Source organism: Lithobates pipiens, unplaced genomic scaffold (assembly GCF_037356315.1).
Source record: "Lithobates pipiens isolate NorthernLeopardFrog02 unplaced genomic scaffold, aLitPip1_a1.2 Scaffold_27, whole genome shotgun sequence".
NCBI classification, from domain to species: domain Eukaryota; kingdom Metazoa; phylum Chordata; class Amphibia; order Anura; family Ranidae; genus Lithobates; species Lithobates pipiens.
The window spans coordinates 41519823-41541885 of NW_027507788.1; the positions used below are offsets into that span (position 1 = coordinate 41519823).

The 22063-nt window shown below is 47.5% G+C and overlaps 1 protein-coding gene across 3 annotated transcripts in view; it reads left to right on the forward strand.

Annotated features, from left to right (window-relative positions):
* The first annotated feature begins 17461 nt into the window (after positions 1 to 17461).
* ANAPC4 (anaphase promoting complex subunit 4) overlaps positions 17462 to 22063 on the forward strand; it is a 131607-nt gene continuing 127005 nt past the window's right edge. Inside the window, exon 1 of one of the 3 annotated variants that reach the window (XM_077456874.1) lies at positions 17462 to 17518. The gene's annotated coding sequence lies outside the window, so the exon portion shown is untranslated. The other 2 variants (XM_077456875.1, XM_077456876.1) reach the window with 2 other exon arrangements.

The window sequence follows — 22063 nt, forward strand, 5'->3', positions numbered from 1 at the left end:
CCGACAAAATGTTGTTGTTAAAGTTTAAGTACAGTTATGCACAAAAGTCTGGTTTTGAGAAATGTTGGATATGCAGCAAACTCCACCCTAGTACAGCCAGAATCCCATTAATGGCCATTCCCTTAAACATCACTCCTTTCCTGAATGGAACACCCCCTATTGTTCTTGCCAATGTCATAAGAAAAAGTCCCAACAAGCCCCTCAGTTTTCAAATCGTGGGTAGAAGCCATGCTCCAGATTGGTGTTTCATAATGGGAAGCATTTCCAGGGGAGCTGAGGTGTGCAAATGGTCGAAACTTAATGTCTCCATGGCTTCCCTTACCGATAACTCATTTTTTCGCACCACAGACCCTGTGATAAATGCTACCATCTATGACCTTTTTAATTCTAGCTCCCACTCCCCGGTCACACAGTTATTAGCTCTGCTGATGGCATCTGGACATTCAAAAGGCGCAAGGACCATTGTTAGTCAACGACCCTTAGCATTAGGCAACACAACCTACATCTGTTGTGGCAAGCTCTGTTACCCATGGATTCCTGAGGAACCCCAAGGGTGGTGTTATCTTGCTAAAATAGTCCCTATAATGGGAGTAGTGGGGGATAATGGACAAGGACACCTACTTAAAGCTAGTACCCACCCAAGATACCCTCTAAAACACCTTGTGAAAAGAGAAATGTTCCTAGAAAAAGATATGACCTGGGCCTGGTTTCCTTCCTGGACAGGATGGGGAATAGATTTAATGAAGAAACTAAACAACTACACTTCAATCATAGATGAGATCTTGGAAAAGGACTCTGATGACATCACAAAACTAAACCTAGAAACCAGAGCAATTAGAAAACAACTAGAGCTACATGACCTGGCTATAGAAAGCATGAGTGCAGCCCTCACTGGCCTCTGTGAAATTACTGAGGACTATGAATGCTGCACCTGGATACATAACACAAGTATCGAGATCCCTGATTACTATGACATAATTGCACAACACAGAAAAGAGGTAAACAAGCTACAACAGGATGCAAGGGATATTGGGAAAACATGGGACCCTTTCTCTACAGGGTTCAGTTTAGGAGGTCTCACTTCATGGTTGAAGAACACTGCGATGACTATTTTCACCATACTGCTTTTCATATTGTTCTTGTATGCATGCTTCATGTTACTCAAATGCCTCTGCAGGAAGGGTAGCGAAGCACATTCCGAAACCATGAAGCTGACTTCCATTTCCAGAGATCCCACGGTATGGTATGAGAATCAGGAACATGAGGCCGGAGGATATGAATCCTTGAGGCGTGACGAAAAGGTAGAAAATGACCATTTCGATGATATCGAATGGTCAAAGGGAGGATTGTAAGGAGATTCCATAATACATTGCATTATTGATTGTTGATTTTGATTATTGATTTCACCCTGAAGATATAAGTTCAGGATTGCTTATCTGCTTAGTGATTTAAAGAGACTTTCTTGATACATTTCAGGAAATCTATCTCATGACAGTATTGCTTAATAACTGAATTATCTCATTGCCATGTCTATCTATTTCTGTTAAATGTCTTCATCTTAGGAAGCATCTGTTTGTGGTTTTCATCTCTGTACACTGTTACTGGGTATGAAAAGGCTAGAATTGGTTTTTAGGAAGTTGTGGCTGGGCACATCATGGTCAGCAGACGTTAACAGAAAGTAAGGAATTATTGAACTGTAATAGCTTTGAAATACAGAGGTTAAGATTAAGGTCACAAGACATTAACGAATAATATGCTAATGAACATTTATGTGTATCATTTTGATTGGCCCCCAAAATTGGGGCAGAGTCTTGTAAAAATAGTATAAAACAGCGAATCCAGTATTAAAGAGTTGTAACCATTTCAGCATACCCATTGTGTCTGTATGAGTCATTGGTTATCCGCCGGCGAGGACCTCCACTGAGCCATCTCCAAGAGCCTAGGCCACAAGGAGAAGACGGGCTACCTAACAATCACTATGTTATATAGTCTAAAACTGATGTTTTACATTATAGACATTTTATGTGCATCCACTCTGAGGAACTAAGCTGTGGCTCACGAAAAGCAACGACTTGTTAGGATGTATTGACAGTTGAAACTTTTAAAATGGTAGTAAACCGCCAAAAAAAACAAAACAAAAAAAACCCTGCAAGACAACAGCATAATGCGCTAGTATGCATTGCATACTAGCACACTATGAAATACCTTAGAACGAGGACCCTGCAGGGTCCCCGCAGAGGGAGCTGACATGTTCCCTCTGCGTTTCCTATGAGTTCGCTGTCTCCGGTGCTGTGGCCGGAGCCATAATGGTGTCACTTCCGCGTGCGGGAGTTCTCCGTTCCGGCAAGGACCTCTGAATTTCCGGAACGATCCACTGGACCTTCAGAGCGCATGCACCACTGACGTCAGTGCAGGGTGAATATCTCCTAAACCGCGCAGGAGGAGATATTCATTTTACCTACAGGTAAGCCTTATTATAGGCTTACCTGTAGGTAAAAAATTGCAAGCGGGGGATACAACCACTTTAATCATGTACTATACATTGGAACCACTATAAATCGGCTCCATATTATTTTACCCGTGTTTGCTGTAATATGATGATAATTGTATATATCAATAAATTGATCAACTATGATTACCTTGCACTCTGTGACTATGTGTGTTACACCTCATTTAAAGTCCCAGGGCAAAACTTTGTTTTTATATGTAAGAATACAGCATCCTCCTCTAAAAATGTGAGCTTAGTTTACCTTAGACCTTGTAGTGACAGGGTCACATTGAGTAAACTTTATTGCCAGATTTGTTTTTTTAAAGGGGGGGGGGGGTTACCAGGAGTTCTTTTTTAAAGGTGAACTCATGCCAATAGTAAGGTAAAATAAATAGCCCATTAAAAGATCAAATAAGAAAACCAGCAATATTCCACCTTGAAGTATTTTTTTTTCTGCTGCTAAATGTCCTCAGTCTGCCAGCATCATTCGACCTACTTCCTCTGAGCCCAGATCATCGTGCACCCGCCCCATCCTGTGAATGGACAATGAAAGAGGAAACGCACCATGATTAACTAATTTCTCTGTCACCATTGTTTTCTCTTCCTATCAGCATGCGCTCTGTCAGTGTATGAACTGATTGGCTCCTTGTATTGCTTCTTCTTTACATACTCAAGCCCTGCTGTACAGTAGGCTGCTAAAGGCTAACAGATCAAATTCAGGTACCTATGCTACTTGCATTTAAAACAAACATTTAAATGATGTATTAATGATGACAGAACTGTATTCATTTGTGTTTTTATGTACCTAGAGTTCAGCTTTAACACTTTTTTTGGTGGTATTACAGGAAGCAGCCACGCAAACACTGACCCATTCACTCTCTGACTTGTGATTACAGGCATAATATGACCAGGACATCACTCAGGGGGCAGAGACATTGGCTTTTCTCAATCTCAGACATGTCTGGAAAAAAAATGAAGAGGCTTGTCGTGTAGTTGGGTAGTTAAGCCTCATTCCCACTGACGTTTTTACAGCCACTTTTTTGAGCGTTTTTTTTTTTTTTGGCAGCTTAAAAACGCCTCTCCATGTTAGCCTATGGCCTCATGCTCACCATGGCGTTTTTGAGCTGTAAGTGGCATAGACGTTTTTAAGCTCCAAAAAAACAACAAAAACCCAAGACCATTGCACCACAGCATTATGCACCGTCCCGCATGTCTGGCGTTATTCAAAAACAATGGTTCTCTATGGGAGCTCATTGATTTGAATAGAAGTCTCACCAGAAGTCGAATCTGACTTGCAGTACTAGCTTTGCAGCTCGTCTTTAAAAACGTATGTTGGCATGAGGCCTTAAAGCGAAGTTCACCATATACATAAACTGGCTAATGCAAACAAAGGGCTCCAAGCAGTTCAAGAACACTGTGCCCTTTATAAAAAAAATATTGTCACCTATGAAGCCTTGTCCTACTAATATTTATGTAGCGATACCCCTCAAGGAGCCGCAGTAATTTGATCAGTTCTTTCCCAAGATTAGTGCAGAAGTAGCCAGGCACACAGGAACAGTTCACTCATACTGGCTCAGAAATCAGTCTAGGGCAGGAGTATTGATATAAAATTCATGGCGGTCCGATAAGGAAAATGTTCTTCCAGTAGAGGTTCGAATCGCAGGTTTGTGTCATGTCTCAGTTCCTTCACATCACATATTCCAATCCTGTTCTTACATCACTGTCCTCAGTCCCCCGCACATCACAGTCCCTCAGTTCACATCAATTTTCCCTTCACATTAGCGTCCACTGCCCCCTTCACATCAAGCCCCCCAACAGCAATGCCCCCTTACATCAACCCTCCGCAGCAATGTTCCCCCTTTATATCACCCCCCCAGAGCACTGCACCACATCACAGCTCCGTCCCCACAGCACTGCCCCCTTCAGATCCCCCCCACCCACAGAACTTGCCCCCTTTACATTTCTCCCCACCATAGCACTGCCCCCCCCCCACAGCAACTAGCCCTCTTCACATCACATTTCTCCTCCCCACCAGCACTTGCCCCCCCTTCACAACACTGCTCCCCCTTACATATCCCCCCCTACAGCACTTGCCCCCTTCACGTTGCCCTCTGCCCACAGCACTGCTCCCCTTTCAAATCAGCCTCCCCGACCACAAAAATGTACTCTGCCTCTTCACATCAATCCCCCCCCCCCCCCACAGCACTACCTCCCTGGCACAACACCATTGAGTGGAGGGGGGGAGCGTGAGCTGCCAGTTACACTTTTCATATTAACAAGATCCCGCTCTCCATTCAGTGTAGCTGTTTCCCCCACTCTCTGTTCATTGCTATCCTGCCTCCTGCTCTTCACTCTGCCTTGAGAATGACAGTGACAGAGACCAGGGGGAAGGAAGTGGCTCCTAAATGGTGGAACCGTGGGTCCAGATGGGATATTGGCTCAGTCTGAATACAGACTGCACTGTGCCATTTAGTGATGCCTGGTCTAGAGCAGTGTTTCTCAACTCCAGTCCTCAAGGCGCCCCAACAGGTCATGTATTCAGGCTTGCCATTAGTTTGTAATGGTGATTTGATCAGTGAAAATCAGTGGTAATTACCACAGCCATTTCATCTGAGGGAAATCCTGAAAACATGACCTGTTGGAGCGCCTTGAGGACTGGAGTTGAGAAACACTGGTCTAGAGGATGTAATTTTGTAATTTAGCACAGAAACTTGTACCTAGGGAGGACAGTGGCGTATAGGATACTCCAAAACTTCTAGACACAAAGTTGCAGAGGACACTTCCCTAGGTGACACCAACACAGACTTTCACTCTCAGCTCAGGACCAGGAGAATATTATGCATAGAATTAGCAGAGGCATTTCTACACTAGGTAGTAGCAATACTCTTTCACTCCCAGCTGTAGACCAAGATAATTATAGGACAGGGATATGCAATTAGCGGACCTCCAGCTGTTGCAGAACTACAAGTCCCATGAGGCATAGCAAGACTCTGACAGCCACAAGCATGACACTAAAGGCAGAGATATGATAGGAGTTGTAGTTTTGCAACAGCTGATTGTATATCCCTGTTATTGGACATGAAAGTAGACTGGAACAGGCTAAGTTTCCTGACGCTGATAACCACAAGATTTGGGCAGTTGTTAGGAGTAAATGGATTGCGATATTCAGGACTATGGTCTGTTTTTCTGTCTTGAGAACTGCTCATTAATTGCAAAAAAAATAAAAATAACTAACTAACTTCTGCATGGAAGAAACAATGACTTAAATTCTCCTTTCTAGTATTCAGAAAATTTTACTATGTACAGGTTTAGGATTTTCAGAAGAAAAAGAGAAAAATCTGGTGAGGAGGGGACCTGAAACAGAAACATGAACAGTATCCAGCAGCTATAAATAACGGGAAAAAAGACACCAGAGTCCAAGTACCTTCAAGACTGTGGATGGATTGTGAGGGTATCAGAGATGCAGAAGAGAAGAGTGACATGAATGTCAAATAATTCTCATTGTTAGGAACGCATACATTATATCTTGCAATAGGTTTGTAAACCGTCTACGTGGTGACGCTTCATCTAGTAATGTAGTGAAGATCTCTATTAATAAAACAATTCAGTCAGTATAACGGAAATGTGAACACATCTGGCTCTATAAAGGGGCGTAGAGAAACTACTTGCATCTTCTTGATTATCATATTCAAAGAAAGTGCAATCAGCTGATAATGGGCATTAATAGGAAAAAAAAAAAAAAAGTATGCAAAACTAATGATCAAGGAACTTATATTTGAATTGTACTTAATCTGTAAATAAGTATTCTGTAGTTTTATTTAGTGATTTCTTTATTTTTGTTATACATTTAAAGTGGTTCTAAAGGTTCTTTTTTTCCCCCCCCTAAAATAACGGACCTGTTATATTGACCTTCTTTTTCCTCCTTTTCTGGGGTCCCCTGCCAGCGCTGTCAGCTCCTTCACTTCTCTGAGCTTCCCCTCAGCAAGCTGTGCTGAGGGGGCACTCGTGCGGGCATGCTTACAAGCCAGGCTGTATGCATGCGTTAACACACACAGTGCTGCCTGGCCACACCTCTCGCTCCCTCTTTGCAGGATTTGCCTGACAGCAACAGAATTGTGTAAAGTGCTGTGCTCTCAAACCTAAGTGTTAATAATTGATAACATCAATAAAAAAATATTATACGTTGCCTTGAAAAAGTATTCATACCCCTTGAATTTACCACATTTTGTCATGTTACAACCAAAAACGTAAATGTATTTTATTGGGATTTTATGTGAGAGACCAACACAAAGTGGCACATAATTGTGAAGTGGAAGAAAAATGATATATGGTTGTCAACATTTTTTACAAATAAATATGTGAAAAAGTGGCGTGCATTTGTGTTCAGCCCCCTTTATTCTGATACCCCTAATTAAAATCTAGTGGACCCAATTGACTTCAGAAGTCATCTAATTAGTAAATAGAGTCCACCTGTGTGTAAGGGCCGGTTCACACTGCAGGCGAGGCGAGGCGACTCCGACTTGCCTCGCCGCGACCTGCAGCGGCCTCGGCGGCGACTTGCAAATGACTTCTGTATAGAAGTCAATGCAAGTCGCCCTGAGGTCGCCCAAAAGTAGTACAGGAACCTTTTTTCTGAGTCGGAGCGACTCGAGTCGCTCCTCTCAGAACGGTTCCATTGTACAGAACGGGGGTGACTTGCGAGAGCGAGGCGAGGCGAGTCGTGTCGCCTCGCATCGCCCACTGTGTGAACCGACTCTAATTTAGTCTCAGTATAAATACAGCTGCTCTGTAAAGCACTCTAAGGTTTGTTAGAGAACCTTAGTGAACAAACAGCATCATGAAGGCCAAGTAGCACACCAGACAGGTCAGGGATAAAGTTGTGGAGAAGTTTAAAGTACCGTTAGGTTATAAAAAAAAAATATTCCAAGCTTTGAAAATCTAACAGACCACTGTTCAATCCATCATCCAAAAATGGAAAGAGTATGGCACAACTGCAAACCTACCAAGACATGGCCATCCACCTAAAATGATAGGCAAGACAGGGAGAACATTAATCAGAGAAGCAGCCATAACACCGGAGGAGCTGCAGAGATCCACAGCTTAGGTGGGGAGAATCTGTCCACAGGACAACTATTAGTTTTGCCCTCCACGAATCTGACCTTTATGGAAGAGTGGCAAGAAGGAAGCCATTGTTGAAAGAAAGCCATTAGAAGTGCCCTTTGCGAGAAGCCATGTGGGGGACACGGCAAACATGTGGAATAAGGTGATCTGGTCAGATGAGGTAAAAAATTTAATTTTGGCCTAAAAGCAAAACACTATGTGTGGCGGAAAACTAACACTGCACATCACCCTAAACACACCATCCCCACTGTGAAACACGGTGGTGGTAGCATGATGTAGTGGGGATGCTTTTCTTCAGTAGGGACAGGAAAGCTGGTTATAGTTGATGGGAAGATGGATGTAGCCAAATACAGGGCAATCTTAGAAGAAAACCTGTTGAAGTCTGCAAAAGACTTGAGACTGGGGCAGAGGTTCACCTTCCAGCAAGACAAGGACTCTAAACATACAGCCAGAGCTACAATGGAATGGTTTAGATCAAAGCATATTCATGTCTTAGAATGGCCCAGTCAAAAGTTCAGACCTAAATCCAATTGAGAATATGTGGCAAGACTTGAAAACTGCTGTTCATAGACGCTCCCCATCTAATCTGACAGAGCTTGACCTATTTTGCAAAGATGAATGGGCAAAAATTTCACTCTCTAGATGTGCAAAGCTGGTAGAGACATCCCCAAAAAGTCTTGCAGCTGTAATTGCAGCGAAAGGTGGTTCTACAAAGTAATGACTCAGGGGGGCTGAATACAAATGCAAGCCACAATTTTCACATATTTATTTGTAAAACATTTTGAAAATCATTTTCCTTTCACTTCACAATTATGTGCCACTTTGTGTTTGTCTATTGCAGTGGTCTCCAAACTTGAATGTGGCCCTTTGCTTGCCTTTATCAGGCCCTCAGGATATTAATACTCCCACTGACTCCAACAGCTTTTGGTTTCACACTACAGTGGAGCTCTGGTGGCTGGTGTTTGGGCAGCCCTACGTGTTTTGCTGAATGCCTGCATTTTCTCTGCATATCTGTGAAGGCAATTTTATCATAGTATTAACACAATTTTTGAGAGTGAGCACTATGATTTGCATTTTCTCCTTGAACTGTGGATTGGTTGTTAGGACTGCCGGCGTCCTAGCAGCCAATGAGGTCATTGGTGCAGCACCTCCCACACACTGTCTATATTAGCAATTATTCAGCATTCAGCCTGCTTGTGTAGCAGCGGGCGGGAGCTGGGAGGTACAGGAGACTTGTACTGTGCCGTTATTGTGACAGCAATGTAACAGGCAAATGGGGGCAATGTGCTGGACATACAGTAAATGTGTTGAGGATAACGATATCCAGAAGACTGATGGGGACACAGATATGGGGGAGAAGGCTCCGATGGGGACACAGGAAAGCTTAGATGAAAATATAAAATGTGTGGGGAAGCACTTTCATACAAAATTTGTGAAGGGTCCCTGGCTGTGGCCGCCAGTGACCCGTCATTATAGTAAACTAAGCCGGCCACTCTCCAAACTCTGTACATATACGGTATCTCACAAATGTAAGTACACCCCTCACATTTTTTGTAAATATTTTATTCTATCTTTTCATGTGACAACACTGAAGAAATTACACTTTTCTACAACGTAAAGTAGTGAGTGTACAGCTTGTATAACAGTGTAAATTAGCTGTCCCCTCAAAATAACTCAAAACACAGTAATTTAATGTCTAAACCGCTGGCAACAAAAGTGAGTACACCCCTAAGTGAAAATGTCCAAATTGGGTCAAAGTGTCAATATTTTGTGTGGCTACCATTATTTTCCAGCACTGCCTTGGGTGGCGCAGTGGCGTAGAGGTTAGCACTCTCACCAAGCAGTAAAAAGGGTCACTGGTTTGAATGCCAACCACGACACTACCTCCCTGGATTTTGCATGTTCTTCCTGTGCCTGTGTGGGTTTCCTCCCAAACTCCAAAAGACATGCTGGTAGGTTAATTGGCTTCTTTTCAAAAAAATTGGCCCTAGTGTATGAATGTGGGTTGGGGACCTTGGATTGTGGACTCCTAGAGGGTGGGGACCAATGTGAGTGTGTGTAAATTGATGGTGCTATATGGGTACCTTAAATAATATAATAGATGAGCATCTTAATGAAATGCAATGTACAGGGATAGTAATTGTAGAGACGCACACTCAGATTGGACTGGTGTCTTTATTCAACCTTACTATGTAACGGTGGTCTATGTAACCCTCTTGGAGTTTACTAGAGCTTCACAGGTTACCACTGCAGTCCACTCCCACATGACGACATCACGGAGCTGGTGGATGTTAGAGACCTTGTGCTCCTCCTTCTGTTTGAGGATGCCCCACAGATGCTCAATAGGGTTTAGGTCTGGAGACATGCTTGGCCAGTCCATTGCCTTTACCCTCAGCTTCTTTAGCAAGGCAGTGGTCATCTTGGGGGTGTGTTTGAGGTCGTTATCATGTTGGAATACTGCCCTGTGGCCCAGTCTTCGAAGGGAATCATGCTCCGCTTCAGTATGTCACAGTACATGCTGGCATTCAGGGTTCCCTCAATGAACTGTAGCTCCCCAGTGCCGACAGGATGCATGCAGCCCCAGACCATGACACTCCCATCACCATGCTTGACTGTAGGCAAGACACACTTGTCTTTGTACTCCTCACCTGGTTGCTACCACACACGCTTGACAACATCTGAATGCAATAAGTTTATCTTGGTCTCATCAGATCACAGGACATGGTTTCAGTAATCCATGTCCTTAGTCTGCTTGTCTTCAGCAAACTGTTTGCGGGATTGCTTGTGCATCATCATGGGTTAACACTGCCACCCCCTGCAGATCGCAAGTGCAGTTCTTTTTAAATGTGGTGTGAGAAATGCACACGGAATGTGACTCTCTCTCATCGCGTTCTGGTGTGAACTGTCATCAGTGTCTTCAATCATCTTTTCAATCAGCAATTCACTGTTTTCTAATACTGCAATACACATAGTGCATCCGAATCAGTGCAGCCTCAGTAAAACCTTGGGAATCGTAGAGCTGGCCTATAATGTTGCTTCAGATATTACATCCAGCACAGACAATCACCTTGGCACTTTGTACAATGAATTTAGTCAGCTGCCGAGTGCGGTGCAGGTGAAGAAGGATCATGGTCCATTCCTGGGGAATCCAAACCCTGAAGATCCCTTTGGTGTATTCCTTTATAGGTATAATCGTGGACATGGTCACCCTTTACCTCCGACCTTTGTCAAAAACAGGGCTATGTTTGGAATGTTATTCTGGCGACAAAACTCAATCACTTAGAGCAGTGATTCTTCAGAGGTTGCTAGGGGTTCCTTCAGCATTGGGCAATTTCTGCCTCTCAGATAAGTTCCCACTCAAACCATTGATCTTTTTGGCTATCTGTAAGGAGGTAATTCTTCCCAATGACCACAAGTGTAAGGACCATTCTTCCCACTGATCATCACACTAATGTATCATGAGTTGTAGATTTCTAATTTTTAGCAGGGGTTCCCCGAGACCAGAGAACTATTTCAAGGGTTCTTCTGTGTTGAAAAGGTTGACTTAGAGCTTAATCTCCGATGGATAACCAGGTGTTACATTGCACCGCTGGTTGCACACTTTACCGCCACTTCTGCTTAGAGCGCTTATAAGCTACCCAGGCGCTTCCTCCTGCCCTTTTGCCACAAGGACCTTGCTACAGGAAAGTCAACACCTGGGTTGCTGCATACTTCTTCTGGACATATACACCCTAATTTTAACAACCTAGTGATCCTACTCTACAAGTATACCACAATGGCTCGCTCTCACCCATAGCTATGGCAGAAACTAGGCAAAAGGGAGCCATAAATAAAATTCAGATGAACATTTGCTCTGCTGAAGGCCTGAAAAACACTTAACCTCAAAGTCACAATGTTTCCCTTGCACCGCTGAACCCATGTCTAACATCTGTCTCTAACATCTGTCTCTATATCTGGTATGCAGCAACAAGCAGCCTACTTATGGCAGATTTTTCTGCAACTGTATCCCAATATCTCAGACAACTAATGGCTCTAATACAGCCATTGCGGTCAAGGAACCAGAGGTGGTGTTAGAGGAGGCTGTGGAAGATTTCTAATCCCCAGGCTCCAAGGCACCGGAAGCTGCAGCTTTACGCAATACGATTGAGAATGTAGATATGCTCACTGCTGCTGTGCACAGAAGCCTCAGCATTGTTGCACTTGATGCTCCTCCATCTCACCATGACCTTTTAGGTACAAAGAGACCTGCTAAATATGAAGAGACAGCTCACAGGAGTGGACAACCTATGATGAGTGCATCAATTCAGAAAAGATTTTTACTCCTCTATAAAATCATTGCTGAACTCTATACAGTGAAAAATAGTCCACTAGTAAGTGGTCTGTTCAGTGGCTGATCCTGCTTCAGTCTTAAAGTGATATTTAAAAAAACAAAGAAACAAACAAACACGGGAGCCTTTAATAATAAACAGCTTTCTATGGGAGCACCCGAGCAGGCTCGCTCCTGAGCCACTGTTCCATATGTCCGTTTACACACAGTGCTTGGCTCTGCCCCGCTCTCTCCTCATTGGCTGCGTTTGACAGTAGCGGGAGCTAATAGCTCATGCTGCTGTCTCAGCCAATGTGGCAGAAGCGACCCAACAGAACCTCAGCTCTCCTGTACCTCTCTGGATCGAGATGGGGCTCAGGCAAGTATTAGGGGTATGCCTCAGAGCTAGATGTGCCAAAACGCGTAGGGAAGAGAGAATGCTAGTGACATCATCACACACATCAATACCAGGAAGCAGCCGTATGACTCCCAGGAGCGCTCGTGCATACTAAGCACTTGTGATTTTATAGTGTAAGTATTTAGTACACTTTTTAAATAAAGTATTATTGAGGCTTTACACTATGAGCCTTTACCGTTTTTTTTTTCCCGCATGCTATAGCCGAAATAATCTGACTGTCGTGAGTGTGTAACCTGATTGGAAGTGCATGGTATACCAGAGAGATATAAATCTGAGAGTACCGCTATTGGAAGCCTATAATCTTGAGTGGAGGAGGAAGTGCACTGCATCCCAGTCAGTAACCACTGAGATATACAGTGCATTTGTACACTTTTAATGGACAGCCGAGGGTGGCTCGGGATCCATGGACAGGCGAGGGCGGCTCGGGAGCCATGGACAGGCGAGGGCGGTTTGGGAGCCATGGACAGGCGAGGGCGGCTCGGGAGCCATGGACAGGCAAGGGCGGCTCGGGAGCCATGGACAGGCGAGGGCGGCTCGGGAGCCATGGACAGGCGAGGGCGGCTCGGGAGCCATGGACAGACGAGGGCGGCTCGGGAGCCATGGACAGGCGAGGGCGGCTCGGGAGCCATGGACAGGCGAGGGCGGCTCAGGATCCATGGACAGGCAAGGGCGGCTTGGGATCCATGGACAGGCAAGGGCGGCTTAGGAGCCATGGACAGGCGAGGGCAGCCCGGGAACCATGGACATACCCTCTGGTAACTGCACTGATCTTCCCTGCAACAAAAAGTCGCTCTACCTGTCTGCGATTTTCCCACCTGACTCCTCTTCATACCCTCTGGTAACTGAAAAAGACTCCATTCTTAAACACTGGACTTCATTGCCTAACTGAACTTTATTCTGCCTTACTAAGAATTTGAAACTACTGTCTATATTTCTTTATTTTTTAAAGTGTCACTTATTTTGCATTATGCTGCCCTGAACAATATCAAACATATCACCTTATTCAGTTGCCCCCTCTTGCACTGCAATCTGTCCAGGCCAGTTGTAAAACCCCACCTTCGACCCCCCTACAGTCTGGCTTCCGACAACAACATTCTACTGAATCTGCCCTACTAAAACTCACCAATGACCTACTAACTGCTAAAACCAACCAAGACCTCTCTGCTGCCTTTGACACAGTTGACCACCTGCTCCTCCTCAGCAAATTACGCTCCCTTGGCCTGCGCGATTCTGCTTTATCCTGGTTTTCCTCCTACCTATCTCAGCGCATTTTCAGTGTCACTTACAACTCCATCTTCTCAACTCCCCTTCCTCTTTCTGTTGGGGTACCCCAAGGTTCTGTCCTTGGGCCCCTCCTATTCTCGCTCTATACCTCTTCCCTGGGCCAGTTGAAAACCTCCCATGGTTTCCAATACCACATCTATGCCGACGACACCCAGATCTATCTCTCCACTCAACTCACTCCCTCAATCTCCTCACAGATCTCCAACTTACTGAATGACATATCAGTATGGATGTCACACCACTTCCTCAAACTCAATCTTTCTAAAACTGAGCTTGTTATATTTCCTCCTTCACGATCCCCCCCCCCCCCCCCGTGACTTAACCATTAATGTGACCATTAATATCAACAACACAACCATTGGTCCCTCTACACATGCCAGGGTCCTGGGTGTAATCCTTGACTCTGACCTCTCCTTCAGCCCCCATATCCAATCACTGGCTAAATCCTGCCACTTTCACCTCCGCAACATCTCCAGAATTCCACCCTTCCTGACTAATGACACCATAAAGCAACTCGTTCACTCCTTGATTATTTCCCACCTTGACTACTACAACTCTCTCCTTAATGGCCTACCCTTAAGCAGGCTATCCCCCTTTCAGTCTATTATGAATGCTGCTGCTAGACTAATACACCTCACTAATCGTTCCGTGACTGCTGCCCCTCTCTGCCAATCCCTTCACTGGCTTCCCCTACCCCACCGTGTAAAATTCAAAATGCTAACCATAACATACAAAGCCATCCACAACATTGCCCCCATCTACATCACCAACCTCATCTGCAGATATCGCCCAAATCGTCCCCTCCGCTCCTCCCAGGACTGCCTGCTTTCTAGCTCCCTTGTTACCTCCTCCCATGCTCGCCTTCAAGACTTCTCCAGAGCCTCTCCCATCCTCTGGAACTCCCTGCCCCAGTCTGTCCGATCAGCCCCTACCCTGTCCACCTTTAGGAGTTCCCTGAAAACTCATTTATTCAGGGAAGCCTATCCCACACCCACCTAACTGTCCCCGAGCCACCCTCATCAAATCATTCTCTGCAGCTATTACCTTTTGTACCACCATCCCCTCCCTTTAGAATGTAAACTCTATGAGCAGGGCCCTCCTGTACCTTTTGTATTGTACTGTAATTGTGTTGTCCCCCCTATACATTGTAAAGCGCTGCGTAAACTGCTGGCGCTATACAAAGTGTGTATAATAATAATAATAATGGACAGGCGAGGACGGCTCGGGATCCATGGACAGGCGAGGACGGCTTGGGATCCATGGACAGGCGAGGACAGCTCGGGATCCATGGACAGGCGAGGACAGCTCGGGATCCATGGACAGGCGAGGACGGCTCGGGATCCATGGACAGGCGAGGACGGCTCGGGATCCATGGACAGGCGAGGACGGCTCGGGATCCATGGACAGGCGAGGACGGCTCGGGATCCATGGACAGGCGAGGACGGCTCGGGATCCATGGACAGGCGAGGACGGCTCGGGATCCATGGACAGGCGAGGACGGCTCGGGATCCATGGACAGGCGAGGACGGTTCGGGATCCATGGACAGGCGAGGACGGTTCGGGATCCATGGACAGGCGAGGACGGTTCGGGATCCATGGACAGGCGAGGACGGCTCGGGATCCATGGACAGGCGAGGACGGTTCGGGATCCATGGACAGGCGAGGACGGCTCGGGATCCATGGACAGGCGAGGACGGCTCGGGATCCATGGACAGGCGAGGACGGCTCGGGATCCATGGACAGGCGAGGACGGCTCGGGATCCATGGACAGGCGAGGACGGCTCGGGATCCATGGACAGGCGAGGACGGTTCGGGATCCATGGACAGGCGAGGACGGTTCGGGATCCATGGACAGGCGAGGACGGTTCGGGATCCATGGACAGGCGAGGACGGCTCGGGATCCACGGACAGGAGAGGAAGGCTCGGGATCCACGGACAGGAGAGGAAGGCTCGGGATCCATGGACAGGCGAGAACAGCTCGGGATCCATGGACAGGCGAGAACAGCTCGGGATCCATGGACAGGCGAGAACGGCTCGGGATCCATGGACAGGCGAGGACGGTTCGGGATCCATGGACAGGCGAGGACGGTTCGGGATCCATGGACAGGCGAGGACGGTTCGGGATCCATGGACAGGCGAGGACGGCTCGGGATCCATGGACAGGCGAGGACGGCTCGGGATCCATGGACAGGCGAGGACAGCTCGGGATCCATGGACAGGCGAGAACAGCTCGGGATCCATGGACGGGCAAGGAAGGCTTGGGATCCATGATCCATGGACGGTCGAGGACGGCTCGGGATCCATGGACAGGCGAGGACAGCTCGGGATCCATGGACAGGCGAGAACAGCTCGGGATCCATGGACGGGCAAGGAAGGCTTGGGATCCATGATCCATGGACGGTCGAGGGCGGCTCGGGATCCATGGACGGGTGAGGGCGGCTCGGGATCCATGGACAGGCGAGGACGGCTCGGGATCCATGGACAGGCGAGGATGGCTCGGGATCCATGGACAGGCAAGGAAGGCTCGGGATCCATGGACAGGCGAGGACAGCTCGGGATCCATGGACAGGCGAGGACAGCTCGGGATCCATGGACAGGCGAGGACAGCTCGGGATCCATGGACAGGCGAGGACAGCTCGGGATCCATGGACAGGCGAGGACAGCTCGGGATCCATGGACAGGCGAGGACAGCTCGGGATCCATGGACAGGCGAGGACAGCTCGGGATCCATGGACAGGCGAGGACAGCTCGGGATCCATGGACAGGCGAGGACAGCTCGGGATCCATGAACAGGCGAGGACAGCTCGGGATCCATGGACAGGCGAGAACAGCTCGGGATCCATGGACAGGTGAGGAAGGCTCGGGATCCATGGACAGGTGAGGACGGCTCGGGATCCATGGACAGGCGAGGACAGCTCGGGATCCATGGACAGGCGAGGACAGCTCGGGATCCATGGACAGGCGAGGACAGCTCGGGATCCATGGACAGGCGAGAACAGCTCGGGATCCATGGACAGGCAAGGAAGGCTCGGGATCCATGGACGGGCGAGGGCGGCTCGGGATCCATGGACGGGCGAGGGCGGCTCGGGATCCATGGACGGGCGAGGGCGGCTCGGGATCCATGGAAGGGCGAGGGCGGCTCGGGATCCATGGATGGGCGAGGGCGGCTCGGGATCCATGGACGGGCGAGGACTGGCTTGGGATCCATGGACGGGCGAGGACTGGCTCGGGATCCATGGACCAGCGAGGACTGGCTCGGGATCCATGGACAGACGAGTACTGGCTCGGGATCCATGGACGGGCGAGGGCGGCTCGAGATCCATGGACAGGCTTGGAATCCATGGACAGGCGAGGGGGGCTCGGGATCTATGGACAGGCGAGGGCGGCTCGGGATCCATGGACAAGCGAGGATGGCTCGGGATCCATGGACAGGCGAGGGGGGCTCGGGATCCATGGACAGACGAGGGCGGCTCTGGATCCATGGACAGGCGAGGACACAGGTGTCTGTTTATTAGAATTCAGCAGATACAGGAATTGGAGATGCCGACTTTACTTTCTTTATATATGAATGAGCGGAGCTCCTCCTCCCAGGCTGGGTTATTCTCTATTCTTATACTTACCTACTTGTCCTGCAGTGTTCCCCGCTCACATCATGTCACAGCCCGGATCCCCAAAACCATGGAAGGAACCTCCAGCTTTTCCACACCTCTGTAGCTGCGCTCTGTCTCTATAGAAGTAAACGGCACATCTAACACAACATTACCTGCAGTGCCGCCTACACGCTGTATTAAAGTTTATAACAACGACTAAGCCCCACCCCCAGAACCATTCCTAGAGCTCCACTCCGCCCCTCCCAGAGCTGATCACGTGACGGTGACGTCGGCGGAGGTCCTGGCGCTCGGTACGTGTTGTCGGTGTACGGAGTTGTACAGTATAATTCTTCCGTTTATGAATGGCGGGAATCGGACATTCCGGGTGTTGTGTGTCTTCAGTGCAGCGGCTCCACGGATGTGTCTGCACTCTGTACGGTGTCAGTCTTACATGTATGAGGGAGTAGTCAGTCTAACATGGAGCATTCCCTTCAGTCAGTGTATCTTTAGGGTCCATTCACATAGATGTGTGGTCATCACATGTACATTGATGTGTGTCTCTAAAGCCTGAGGGCCCCATTCACACACTGTGTTTTTTTTATCTCGTTCATTTCAATGAGCCGCCAAACACACTGAACACAGGAGACGTAATGAGATAAAGCGGTGCGGAGCGAGCCGCACTACAGACATGCAGGATAAAAATGAACACGCCTGCTTCCAGGCTCACGCGGTTCAGCCGTGTGTAACAAGCATGTTGCTGTGACTAAAGACCCACACACTGAAACGCGTGAGCCTGGAAGCAGGCGTGTTCATTTTTATCCCGTCCTGAATAAAGTATTCCTGCGTGTCTGCAGTGCGGGGGGTTGTTCTGTTTCTCTCATTGACGTTCCCGCCAGCAGGAAGTGGTGAGCACCGTACGCTTTCATTCACTATCTGTTGTCCGGGTTGGGAGGCATTGTTGTGTTTTGTTGGATTGTTTAGAAAAAGTAGTACAAGCGCTATATTTTCAGGTTGCACCGCACCAAATCGCATGGTGTTGCCATACTAAGTGGTTTGGTGGCCACTAGGGATGGGCTCGGGCGTGTTCGCAACCCTGCGCGCCTGCCAGGAAGCTGGCACTCAGCTAATCGCAGGTAGTGAGACATTTCCCAATCCGTGGCTGCACAGATCAGGAAATGTCTCGCTACCTGTGATTGGCGCTGCGGAGTGTCGGCTTCCTGGCGGGCACGTGGGGTTTGCAAACACGCCCGAATTCATTGTTGGTGGCCACACACAGTCTGCAGTGGCGAGATGGATTTTTTTGTGCCATTAAGTTATTGGCACCCAAATTGCGGTATGTTCACGTGTGGTGTGGGCAGGGCGCATAGAACGCACCTTTCCTGCGCTGCGTTCCAGTGTAAACAAGCCCTCAGTCACACCGGGTACCTATCTGTAATCAGTGCTAAGGGCCGTCTTTGCCCACATGGGATTCTGCATACCCACAAGGAGGCAGTCCCATTCATGTGTATTGGGATGCAGTTGTGGCCAGGGTCCCTGTTAGAAATCACAGGGCCCCATAAAGCCTACCTGGCCCGCCCCTGTGCCCACACTTGATCCTGACCCCTGCACCCACCTCTAAAAAAAAAAAATGCAGTTTTGTCCACAAGTGATATTTATGATACCTTGGGCAGTGACAGCTACTCTTTATGGAGAGATCTGGGGTTTATTAGACCCCTGATCCCTCCTCTGCCCTCCAAGGCAACCTATCGGTTTGATTGGCTGCTTTCCTGGCTGGTACCATCCAGGTGAATACAGAACTGGAAGTGATGAAATCCTCATAGCTTCAGTTGTCACAGAGGGGAGGGAGAAACAGATGCTCCTCCTGCTTTGTGGGCTGCCAACCCAACCTAATTGAATGGGAGAGCCCAGGAAAACGGGGGCGGGTGGTGGCTGAATTTAACAGCGGGAGTTATTTTAACTGCACAAGAAGCATCACGGCCACAGCATATATTATCTCTCCTTCTTTGCAGTATAAGGTGGAGTGGTTGGGGCAGTAAAAACACACACAATCTTTTTACCAACCCCCCAAACATAGATGTAAGGGCCCATTCCCAGGGGGCGCAGACATGCATCTCCCGTGCAGGGACCTTTACCAGCACTGTGTTGCGTGCATCCCCAGGCCAGGTGTCTCATTTATTCCTATTGGGACACGTACCTCCAACACATATTGGGTAAATGTGAATGTGTCAATGCAGCCATGTGTCCCAGTAGAACTAAATGACACACCAGCCTAGGGATGCACACAACACCATGCTGGTAAAAATCCCTGCATGGGAGATGCATGTGTGCGCCCTATGTGAATGGGACCAAGGATGCACTCACTGCCTTTCTGTGATCACCCTCATTATCGCACAGTACAGGTGCGGTGGCTCAAAGCACCCCTACTGTGAAATAATCATGATGATGAATTGTACAGCAGCTAAATATGATCATCCATCAATGAAGATGATCACATTTTGTTGTATAATTCAATCGTGGGCAACACCCAGAGCATGGCTTAGGTCAGAGATATGCAATTAGTGGACCTCCAGCTGTTGCAAAACTACAAGTCCCATCATGCCTCTGCCTTAGGGTGTCATGCTTGTGGCTGTCAGAGTCTTGCTATGCCTCATGGGACTTGTAGTTCTGCAACAGCTGGAGGTCCGCTAATTGCATAACCCTGGCTTAGGTGAAGGGGGAAGTCTTGGCTGTGACTGAACCTTTTTGAAGAAAAATAATCCTCTGCAGCCTTGATGGTTCCCGCTTCCCCTCACTCAGTAGTAACAGTGTGCTACACTGATGATGATGATGGCCGCTGCCGCTCTCCTCCAGTATTGACTTGCTGAAGGAGGCAGGCAATGAAGAAGCTGCTGTGACTCTGCCAGGCCTGCAACTTTATTGTCATTATTGACAAATACAAGGGGGATGGTGTTAATTCGCCTGCACCCGAATAAGGAAAAAGAATACCTCCATGATACAGCCTCTTGGGCCAATGTGAATGAACTAATGGGGCCAATGATGTAGACCACCCGGGAGCCGTGGGTGAATGGAGGAAGCATGGAAAAAGTGCCTGCAGCTAGATCAGGGAGATCAGTGTCAGCAGAATGACAATACAAATGGCCCGGCTGTACTACCTTATTAGCAGCCGTGATTGTGGCACAAACACAGCTGTTGGTCCCAATTTGACAGCCATATGTGTTGTCCCCAAATGGCTGTGTCAGTGCCGCTGCGGTGTAATAGTAGACATAAATATGACTGCTTGCATGGCTGAAGACCCCCCCCCCCCCCCCACACCTTTCTGTGGGTGTACAGATCGGTACTCCCATGTGAATGAGGCCTTAAAACTGAACTTTACCCATAACAACTTGATAAATACATTCCACATGAATAATTATGCTATCAAAATGTGTGTGTACTGTAAATTGCCTCCAGCATTGCTTCTTCTTGCCGGAGGCAGTTGTTTTGCTGAAGCTAACAGCCCCTGAACAGCGGTAAATCATAAAGCGGAACTAAAACTATAGATTTAATGGTCTCAAAAAACAGTTACATTCCTGGAATGCCGGTATTGCTAACTGTCACATTTGCTTGTTCTCAACCAAACTGTCAAATCATCAAATGCCTGGTGTCATAACTGATCACATGTGCAGCACCATGGCAGTTGCAGATCAAACAGAAGTAGCTTCCTTGGCTGTAAAGGATAGGAGGGTTTAATTGCGCTTTAAGGCTGTGAGCAGATCGGCGTCTACAAACTCAGCAGTGCCTAAAAATGGAGAGCAACTGAGCATGTGCAGAGCAGGGTGAAACAGAGTATTACTGGATTTTAATCCATATAGGCACTTATTTTTAAAGTTTTACATAGCTATAACTGTAAATGTGGCCAACCTGAAGTTATCTGGCAGCACTTATAGGAACTGCAGTCTGCTTACATAATTTGTAATAAAAACATATTTGCCATTCTGAAGCTTCCCTCCAGCCACTTTGCATATTATTCTATATATACTGTGATTCTGTACTTGCCAAATATGCTGCAGAAATCTCCCCCGACTAAGTCTGGCTGCATCCATTTTAACTGTGAGCAGCTGAAGCTGCTGGCTGTTTACTTCCTGGATGTACACAGAGGCACACCTCCAGCTCTGCAGCTCTCATTGGCCCTCTTATAATTCATACCCCCCCCCCCCCCCTCCCTTCCTGACAAACTCTCACAAGAGGGAGAGAGAGATCTGTGTATGATGTCATACACCTAGGCTTTTTACCAGACAAGAAACAGGAAGTGGGCTGTATAAGGTATTTACTGGCAGAAAAAAGGTTTTACTATCCAAAGTTAAAACAAGGGCAGAAGATTTCATAGATGAAAAAATAACTGAAGAGTTGCTTCAAGTTTCTGACTAAAGTTCCACTTTAATGTGTATTTTTTTTTCTTTACTTCCTGGAACATGGAAGGGGTCTCCTGTATAGCAGCTAAACTGTGCCGGCTGCTGCATTGATGTGTGTTGTGCTAACATGCATTGCGTTGAAAGTAGGGCTTGGTATACTTTTTTTTTTTCTACTGCAAACTAGTGCAATGCACCAGTGTGAACTGCTCCCATTCATATACCCTGTATTGTTTACAGGACTCACTGGTATGTGTAGCTGTCTATCGGATGTGACAGGGTGACAACGCAACTGCACTATTGGAAGCCAGTTGTCACATTATAACAGGAAGTGCCATATCTCAATCTCCCCTTCAACAGCAGGCTGAAGATCAGAACTGCTGTACTGCGCATGAGAGAAGCCGCCTGTCTCCAGCGGTCTGACATCCCACCCTGCTCAGTCACAACTATTCTGCTCGGCAACATTTC